The following is a 10,011-nucleotide window of genomic DNA, read 5'->3' on the forward strand; positions in this document are numbered from 1 at the left end:
GGGCACAAAGAGGAAAAGCAGGGAGCTTGATGACAGATGAAAAGAAAATATACAAATGTAAACAAAGAGGGAAAAATGAGTTTGAAAATACCAACACATTCAAAACCTGTGGGGCAATATCAAACAGTCTAAAATAGATACCACCAGATTCCAAGAGAAGAAAGATTAGGAGGTAAAAGAAATATTTAAGAGGCAATGGCCAAAAAGTTTCCAAAGGTGATTAAATACATCAACCCACAGATCCAAGAAGGATAAATACAGAAACACCACACCTAGAAAACTATACCCAAATGGAAAAAAAATTTTTAAGAATTTAATAAAAATAAATACATATCTTAAACACAGAAGGAAAAAGGATATCAGGTAAACAAAAGTAAGACTGACAGCTGACTCCTCATCAGAAACAACAGAGGCCAGAAGACAACGAAAAAGGGCTTCCCTGGCGGCCCAGGGGTTAGGACTTCGCAGTCCAGTGCGAGCGTCAGGTTTGATCCCTGGTCAGGGGCACTAAGATCCACATGCTTTGTGGACAAACCACAAAACAAAAACCCATAAAACAGAAACAATATTGTAACAAATTCAATAAAGACTTTAAAAATGGTCCACATTAAAAAAAAAAAATCTTAGAAAAAACCCACAATGGAATAATTTTTTCAAAGCACGTAAGGAAAAAAGCTGTCAACCTGGAATTCTATATTCAGCAAAAATACCTCTCAAAACTGAAGGGTAAGTAAAGACTTCTTCACACCAACAAAAATGGAGTGATTCTGTCCCCAGCATACCCACAACATAAGAAATACTGAAGTGCGTGCTTTAAGCCAAAGGAAAATGATCCCTTATAGAAATCCAATCCACAAAACGGAATGAAAAACTTCCCAACTCATTCTTTGGGACCAGTATTACACAGATATCAAAACAAAGAATATTATATGGGGAAAAAAGTCATACACAAATATCTCTTAAGAATATATATATAATATATGCAAAAAAATCCTTAACAAAACACTAGTGAACAAAAATCCAGCCACCTTTCTTTTGGCGGGGGGGTGGGGGGGGGGCATGCCTGGCGGCGTGCAGGATCTTAGTTTCTTATTCTTAGTTCCTCCACCAGGGAATTCCCCACATACCCCCACACTAAGGGCATTTATCCAAAACTGCCAAGTTACTTTAACATCTGAAAATTAATTAATACAACACATTACACTGATGGGGCTTCCCCGGTGGCTCAGATGGTAAAAGAATCCGCCTGCAATGTGGGAGACCCAGGTTTGATCCCTGCTTGTAAAGATCCCCTGGAGAAGGGAATGGCGACCCGCCCCAGTATTCTTGCCTGGAGAACTCCATGGACAGAGGAGCGTGGCAGGGTACAGTCCATAGGATCGCAAAGAGTGGGACTTGACTGAGCGACTAACACTTTCATTTTCGTTACACTGATAAGATAAAGGACAGACACTAAATAATCATCCCAACAAATGCAGAAAAGGCACTGGACAGAATCCAACACCCTTTCGTGGTAAAAACACCCCCAAACAAACTAGAGGGCAACCTACTCAACCACTGAAGACCCACGGCACCCACACCACCACTTCTATTCCTCAGTATGGTAGAGGTCCTAGATCGTACTACGAAGAAAAAGAAACAAAAGGCATAATAATTGGAAAGGAAAAGTAAAACTGTCTTTATTCTTATGCAGACAGAATACAAACCTACCATGAGAACAGATAAGTAAACTGAGCAAAGTTGCAGGATGCATGATCAGTATACATAAACCGTGTTTTTGCATATGAACAAGCAACTGAAAAAATAATATAAAAATATTTTAAATAACATCAAAACTATCAAATACTTACAAACATACTGAATGAAAAAAGTGATCTTTCACACCAAAAATTACAAAATGTTGCTGAGAAAAATTAAGGAAAATTTAAATAAATGGAGAGATGTACCATTTGCACAGAAGACTCAGTTAATACAATAACTCAATTCTAAAATTGATCTGGACTTCCCGAGTGGCTCAGTGCTGAAGAATTCTCCTGAAAGGCAGGAGACTTGGGTTCGATTCCTCGGTCGGGAAGATCCCCTGGAGAAGCGAAGGGCATCCCACTCCAGTATTCTTGCCTGGAGAAGCCCATGGACAGAGGAGCCTGGCAGGCTATAGTCCATGGGGTTGCAAAAGAGCTGGACACGACTTAGACTAAACACCACCACCACGGATCTAGAGATTTCATGTGATCCCAACCAAACTCCCAGAAAAACTTCATGTCCAAATTGCAGAGCTTATTCTAAAGCTGGCAAGACAATCTTGTAGAGGAATAAAGGTGGAAGTCTTATGTGACCTGAGTTCCAAACTGACCGTAAAATCGCAGCCACTAAGACAGCGTGGTGTTGGCACAGGATAAAAAATAGACCAATGGAACATAACAGAAAGCCCAGAAACAAACCTGCATACACATGTTCAGTTAACTCATAACAAAGGTTCCAACGCAATTTAATGAAGACAGTCTTTTCAACAAAGGATACTAGAATGATTATCTAATTCATACGGGGGGGAAATGTACCCTTTTCCACTTCACACAAAAAAAGACACAAGATGGATCATTCATAAAGGAGATCAGTATTTGCCTGGAGGTGGAGGGGCAAAAGAGGGTTGGCAGGAGGGATCCCAAAGGGACGTGAGAAAATTTGGGAAATGATGGATACATTCACCATCTTGACTGTGGTGATGATTTCACAGGTATGTGCGTATGTCAAAAGTTACCCAATGTTACACTTCAAACACGTGCCGTTTAGGGACTTCCCTGGTGGTCCAGGGGCTAAGACTGAGCTCCCAATGCAGGGGGCTGGGTCCAATCCCTGGTCAGGGAACTAGACCCCATGTGCCACAACTAAAAATTTTGCATGCCACAAGATCCCACTTGCTGCAACTAAGACCTGGCACAGCTAAATAAATAAAATGAACAATTTTTACAAACATGTAGTTTATTCTATGTCATTTGTATCTCAAGATAGCTGTTTAAAGGAAAAAGAGTACTCATAAACTCGAATACAAAAGCTACCACTATAAAGCTTCTACGAAGACAAAAAAGTGGACAGTGTCTTCACAATTCTGATGCAGGCGCAAGTTTCTTACAACATATGATAAACATAAAAAGAAAATACTGACAAATTTTTACTTCACCCAAATTAAAATTTTCTCCTCATAAACAGATACCATTAAGAAACAAATAGGCTGAGACTTCCCTGGTGGCCCAGTGGTTGAGAATCTGCCTGGCAATGCAGGGGACACGGGCTCCTTCCCTGGGGAGGAGCTAGGATCCCACATGCCACAGGGTAACTAAGCCCACTCACAGCACAACCACTGAGCCCGCACACGCCGGAACCCACAGGGCAGCCATCAGAGAGCCCGTGTGCCACAGCTGAGACCTGTCGCGACCAAATAAATATTTTTCAGAAAAAAAAGAATCGGGCAAATTACAAAATAGGAAAAAACATTAACCCCTCATTTCCTCTCCTCCTCCCACTCCCTCACTGTGTATGTATCCACATCATAAAAGACTTCAACCAGAATTTTTTTAATTGCTAAAACTGAATAATAAAGACAACCCAACAAAGAGCAGACAGAAGACTGGACACTTAACAAGAGATACACAAATGGTCGAAAAGCACATGAAAAGTCACTCACCGTTGTTTTGTTTAAGTGTATTTATTTACTTATTTTTGGCTGCGCTGGGTCTTCCTTGCTATGTGGGCTTTTCTCTAGTTGCAGCGAGCAGGGACTCCCCTGGCGTCTCACTGCAGTGGCTTCTCTTGCTGCAGAGCACAGGCCCTACAGAGCACATGGGCTCAGAAGTCGCAGCTCCCGGGCTCCAGAGCACAGGCTCAACAGTTGTAGTGCACAGGCTTAGCTTGTTCCGCAGCAAGTGGGATCTTCCCTGATCAGGGATCGAACCTGTGTCTCCTGCATTGGCAGGGAGATTCTTTACCACTGACCCACCAGGGAAGCCCCACCGTTGTTATTAAAACCATAATGAAACACCACTACCACCTGCATTAAAATTTAAAAAAAACCGATAATATCAACTGTTGGTATGGCTGCAGAGAAACTAGAACTCTCATACACTACTGACGGGAGTTTAAGGTGGTACCAGTTTGGAAAACTCACAGTTTCTAAAAAGATTAAACATAAATCTATTCTATCACCTAGCAATTCCATTCCCACACATTTACCCCAAAGAAATAATACATATCCACAAAGAATGTACAATAAACTTAGTGACTAGTTACAACAGCCAAAAGGTGAAACCAACCCAAACATCAATAAGAAAACTATTTTCACACAAAGGAATATTATTCAAATGAAAAGCACAACTACAGATAAAGGAATCAAAATCATTATATTTCAAAAATACTGAGCAAAAGAAGACAGACACAGAGATTCCCCTGGCGGCCCAATGGCTAAGCCTCCACGCTCCCCACGCGGGCAGCCCGGGCTCCACCCTGGTCAGGAACTGCAGCGCGCGCCACAGCTGAGAGTCTGCACGCCGCAACTAAAGACCTCGCACACCTCAACCACGACCCAGCACGGCCAGAGAAACCCACAGAGACACAGAGGACTATACACTGTGCTTTCTGGCTCCATGCGTATGCCGCTGAAGGACCTGCAAAATTAGTCTAAAAAACAGAAATCAGAATTAGAAATCAGAATCAGGAATTGTTACCTTTCACTTTTGAAGGATGGCTTTAACAACCATGGGAAAGGGAAAGGGGAAGTGAAGTCGCTCAGTCGTGTCCGACTCTTTGCGACCCCGTGGACTGCAGCCTACCAGGCTTCTCCGTCCATGGGGTTCTCCAGCCAAGAGTACTGGAGCGGGGTGCCACTGCCCTAACAACTAAAAAGGCACAGGAAGACACTGCACTCACTCCCAACATCCTGTCTCTCCCTCTGTGATTCATATGCTGATGGCACTCCCCAACTCAACCTGCAGCCTGGGGCCCCTCATAGGCCGGAGTCAACAGACTACAAGAGACGACTGGAAGGCCAACGTTTTAACCAAGGCTCTGAGTGTCTCCCCTTTACCCTGGCCACATATCGGTCTTATCCAGGTTCCTGGAGAAGGTCCAGGATCTTTGCATGTGCTGTCCCCTTAGTCTAGAACGCTCTTCTTGCCTTTCAGGGTTTAGCTGACATTCAGTTCAGTTCAATCCAGTCACTCAGTCGTGTCCGACTCTTTGCGACCCCACGAATTGCAGCATGCCAGGCCTCCCTGTCCATCACCAACTCCCGGAGTTCACCCAAATTCTTGTTCCATCGAGTCGGTGATGCCATCCAGCCATCTCATCCTCTGTCGTCCCCTTCTCCTTCTGCCCCCAACCCCTCCCAGCATCAGAGTTTTTTCCGATGAGTCAACTGTTTGCATGAGGTGGCCAAAGTACTGGAGTTTCAGCTTTAGCATCAGTCCTTACAAAGACATTAGAGAAGCCAAAAGGAAAGGTAAGCCAAAAAGGAAAGGACGTGAAGAAGAGACGTGAAGAAGAGGTGAACAGCTGAGAGAACCAGTGAGAACTCAGGCCCTGAGAAGCCAAGGGCAGGGCAGGAAGAGGCCACGGGGAGAGGTGAGTGAGTGAAAGTCACTCAGTGGTGTCCAGCTCTTTGCGACCCCATAGACTGTACAGTCCACAGAACTCTCCAGGCCAGAATACTGGAGGGGGTAGCCTATCCCTTCTCCAGGGGATCTTCCCCCACCCCAGGGATAGAACCCAGGTCTCCTGCATTGCAGGTGGATTCTCTACCAGCTAAGCCACAAGGGAAGGGGGGAGGTGACAGGTGGATAAAAGAGTAACAGGCTGGAGAAGGCCTTATGGACAAGGCAGGGGGGTACAGGGACAGAACGGGGCCGGAGTAGAGTGACATGCGGGAAGTACGTGGAAGTGACTGGACGAGCTGGTGGTGATAGACCAGGGCATCAGCAGCGAAGTGGGAGCGCTCAGTAAAAGTCTGTGGTCGATGCAGGGAGTTAGGCTGTAAAGACACAAAGCGGAAGGGGGGGCCGTATGGAGGACCCCACAGTGATGGCCATTCACGGGGCCTGAAAAGTGCATAAGGGAAGGCGACAGGTGTGAAGGAGAAGTGATGGAGGGAGACACCGGGCAGTGAAAGGGCACTAAGAGAAGTCGCTCCGTCGTGTCCGACTCTTTGCCACCCGTGGACTGTAGCCCACTAGGCTCCTCCGTCCACGGGGTTCTCCAGGCAGGAGTACCAGAGTGGGTTGCCATGAAGGTGTAAGGCGATGACAGATGGAGACAGGCGACTGGAGAAACAGGAGCCCTAATGGTGACGGGAAGGGCACAGCGAGGGAAGAGGAGGCAGTGATGGGGAAGGGGCCAGATGCCACAGGGCTCAGGCAAGGGGAGCGCCACGCGGCGGGCCCTGAGCGGGACACAGGCAGTCCCGGGAGCACTGCCGGGGCACCTCGCCGGCGAGCGGGGCGCTGACTGTGGGGGCCCTGGCAGCACAGGGGGAGGGAGGACACAAACGCGAAACTTACTGACGAGGAGGACAGTCTCTGGGGGGTCGCTGACGGGGGGCTCCGACTGGGAAGACACCGCAGGTTGGGGGTGGCCGCTGCCTCGAGGGGCGCTGGTGGGGCGGACATTAGGGAGCGAAGACTACTGCCCTGGGGGCTCTAAGAAAGTGGAGGGGTGGACATCGGCGGGAGGTCACTGGCGGCGGACGCGGACAGAATGTCAGCCCGCGGGGCACACGTGGAGAGGACGCGGACGGGGCGGGCGCTAACGGGGCAGGGCTGGCCTGGGGGACGCTGACTGGGGGGCGCCGGCAAGGTGAGCCTCCCGGCGGCAGCTGACATGGGGACACGGAGGCGCGGGCCCCGCCGGCTCCGCAGGCCAGCACCGCCGGCCCTCAGCCGCGGCCGCACTCACCTGCCCCGCGGGCCGGGCGTCGCGGCGGCTCCTCGGAGGCCCGGGTGGAGGCCAGGGACCGGGCGGAGGCGAAGCCCGGGCGGCCTGGGGTAGGCCGCGCGCACATGGGCCCGGCCGGGCTAGGCGCCCACAGACACTGCGCCCACAGATCCGGCGCGGCCTGCCGGCGCCTCAGAACCGGCTCAGGCCCCGGGCCGCGCTCCGGTCGCTCCAAAATGGCGGTGGCGGCGGTCGGCCGCGCGCACGCCGGGGGCGGGGCCTCGTGCCTGGATGGGGCGGGGCCTCCGTGTGGGTGGGGCGATTGTGGGCGGGGCCGCGCCGGGGGCGGGGCCGCGCGTGGTGGGCGTGACCGCGGGGGTCGGAAGGGCCTCAAGAGGTAGGGGCGGGCGTGGCTTCCTCCTCCTCTAGTCCCTCTCTGTAAACATCTCTTGCTCTGTCGTCCCCTTTCTCCTGCCTTCAATCTTTCCCAGCATCAGGGTCTTTCCAATGAGTATGTTCTTCGCATCAGGTGGCCAAAGTATTGGAGTTTCAGCTTCAGCATCAGTCCTTCCAATGAACATTCAGGTCTGATTTCCCTTAGGATGGACTGGTTGGATCTCCTTGCAGCCCAAGGGACTCTAAAGAGTCTTCTCCAGCACCACAGTTCAAAAGCATCAATTCTTTGGCCCTCAGCCTTCTTTATAGTCCAACTCTCACACCCATACATGACTAATGGAAAAACCATAGCTTTGACTAGACAGACCTTTGTCAGTAAAGTGATTTCTCTGTTTTTTAATATGTTGTCTAGGTTTGTCATAGCTTTCCTTCGAAGGAGCAAGTTTCTTTTCACTTCAAAATGGATCTGATCCCTGGCTATGCCGAGCCTTGTCAGCAGAGGGTGCTGGAGAGGTTGCCAGAGAAGGTTTGCTACAGGGCCTCTCCGCTGGCGTCAAGCGCGGCTTCCCCGGGGTCCCACATTTGCCTAGACAGCTCCTCCCGAACATCTTTCCCAGGTAGACCGCAGGGTGGATTTCTGGCAAGTTCTGTAGGGTGATCGGTCATGAAATGCGGGTTAAAAGCATCAATCTTACAACCGAGAATAGATTACAAGCCCTGCAAACGAAGACCCCACCCCACCCCCCACCTCTGAGGCTGGAGGGGCACTAGGCAGAGTTTCAGAATAGGGGCTAGTGCTTGCGACGCTCGGGCTGGTTGTCCTGCTGTGATAGCTGGCAACCCTCAGCCTGATCATGATGCTCTTCTGGGGTCAGCTAGGATCCCTCTCCTCTCTCACCCACCCTGAGTTCCAGTCCCTCCACTTCTAACTGGAGCCCCTCTCCCCGAAGCCCTAGTCTTAGAACAGTCTCTCCCACCAAACTCACAGCAGCAACCTCCCCGCGGGCTCCCTGCTGCTACCCTGCAATACTTGCTGGAGGCCAGCTTGTCATAGTCAGCAGAGCACCCAGTGGAAACAAGTCCAACTGCATCCCTCCCCCAGGGGCCCCCATCTCACACAGCATGAAAGCCAGTCCCTGCTGCCACCCACAGGTCCTACACAGTCGGGTCTCATTTGTGCTCTGCTCCTTGTTCATTTAGCTCCAAATCATGACACCTTCCTGCCACAGGCCACTCTCTGTGCAGCCTGTCACACCCTCCAACTGCCCCCGTGCTAACTGACCTCCCACATCTTACTCCATCGTCCCCTTCTGTCTGAGGACTTCCCTGGCCTCCCCACTTAAAATCTCAAGCCTCCATACACACATGCACGTGTACACACACGCATGCACACGGGCACACTCACAGCCCCTTTCCCTGCTTGGTTTTTCCTCCTTGTATCAGTAGTTGGGGTTCAATAAGGAGACAGAGACCACACAGTGACTTCAGAGAAAGTTTGATATAAACACTACTGATAGTGAGATTAATTATAAAGAATGCTGTATTCAAGAAAGGACAGAACATTCCCTGCTCAGTGCTCCCAGGACCCAGCTCCATTACTGCAGAGCAACAGAGAAAACTGGATCTGGATTTGAGGCAGTAAGTGGAAAGTGGACTGACCTCTGGAAAGTCAGCTTCTGCATGCAGCCTTTCAAACACACCTGACTTCCTATCAACAAAAAACAATGCTATATTTTCACCTACGAGGGACATCTACTCTTACTGTAAGTGAAGAAGCCTCACCTTCCCCTCAGGGAGAGCATCTGTGCAGTCCCAGCAGTCCCTGCATCATTACTGGCTCATTCATCACTCCTCAGATGGTCACTGCTGCACTGAGTATTCTCTTATGCTCTCCAAACTCAATAGTAATGTTAACTTTGGACAACTTGTGTATTTTTTAACTAAATTTATTATTCAGTGTATGTATTCAGTTCAGTTCACTCTCTCAGCCGCATCCAACTCTTTGTGACCCCATGCACTGCAGCACGCCAGGCCTCCCTGTCCATCACCAAATCCCGGAGCTTGCTCAAACTCATGTCCACCAAGTCAGTGATGGCATCCAACCATCTCATCCTCTGTCATCCCCTTCTCCTCCTGACCCCAATTCCTCCCAGCATCAGGGTCTTTTCTAATGAGTCAGTTCTTCACATCAGGTGGCCAAAGTATTAGAGCTTCACCTTCAGCATCAGTCCTTCCAATGAATACTCAGGACTAATTTTCCTTTAGAATTCACTGGTTTGATCTTGCAATGCAAGGAACTCTCAAGAGTCTTCTCTAACACCACAATTCAAAACCATCAATTCTTCGGCACTCAGCCTTCTTTGTGGTCCAACTCTCACATCCATACATGACTACTGGAAAAAACATGGCTTTGACTAGATGGACCTTTCTTGGCAAAGTAATGTCTCTGCTTTTTAATATGCTGTCTAGGTTTGTCATAGCTTTTCTTCCAAGGAGCGTCTTTTAATTTCATGGCTGCAGTCACCATCTGCAGTGATTTTGGAGCCCAGAAAAATAAAGTCTGACACGGTTTCAGTTCTTTCCCCAGCTATCTGCCATGAAGTGATGGGACCGGATGCCATGATCTTCGTTTTCTGAATGTTGAACTTTAAGCCGACTTTTTCACTCTTCTCTTTCACTTTCATCAAGAGGCGCTTT

At 49.1% G+C, this 10,011-nt stretch overlaps 1 protein-coding gene across 8 annotated transcripts in view; it reads right to left on the reverse strand.

The window, feature by feature from the left end:
• Window positions 1-7,180, reverse strand: part of PPP6R2 (protein phosphatase 6 regulatory subunit 2) — a 61,634-nt gene extending 54,454 nt beyond the window's left edge. For 7 of the 8 annotated variants that reach the window (XM_070371388.1, XM_070371387.1, XM_070371385.1 and 4 more), the window contains exon 1: window positions 6,940-7,180. The gene's annotated coding sequence lies outside the window, so the exon portion shown is untranslated. Of the gene's footprint in view, window positions 1-6,545; window positions 6,684-6,939 lie in introns of all 8 variants that reach the window. The other variant, XM_070371383.1, reaches the window with a different exon arrangement.
• Window positions 7,181-10,011: the final 2,831 nt, after the last annotated feature.

Source organism: Bos mutus, chromosome 5 (genome assembly GCF_027580195.1).
Source record: "Bos mutus isolate GX-2022 chromosome 5, NWIPB_WYAK_1.1, whole genome shotgun sequence".
Taxonomy (NCBI): domain Eukaryota; kingdom Metazoa; phylum Chordata; class Mammalia; order Artiodactyla; family Bovidae; genus Bos; species Bos mutus.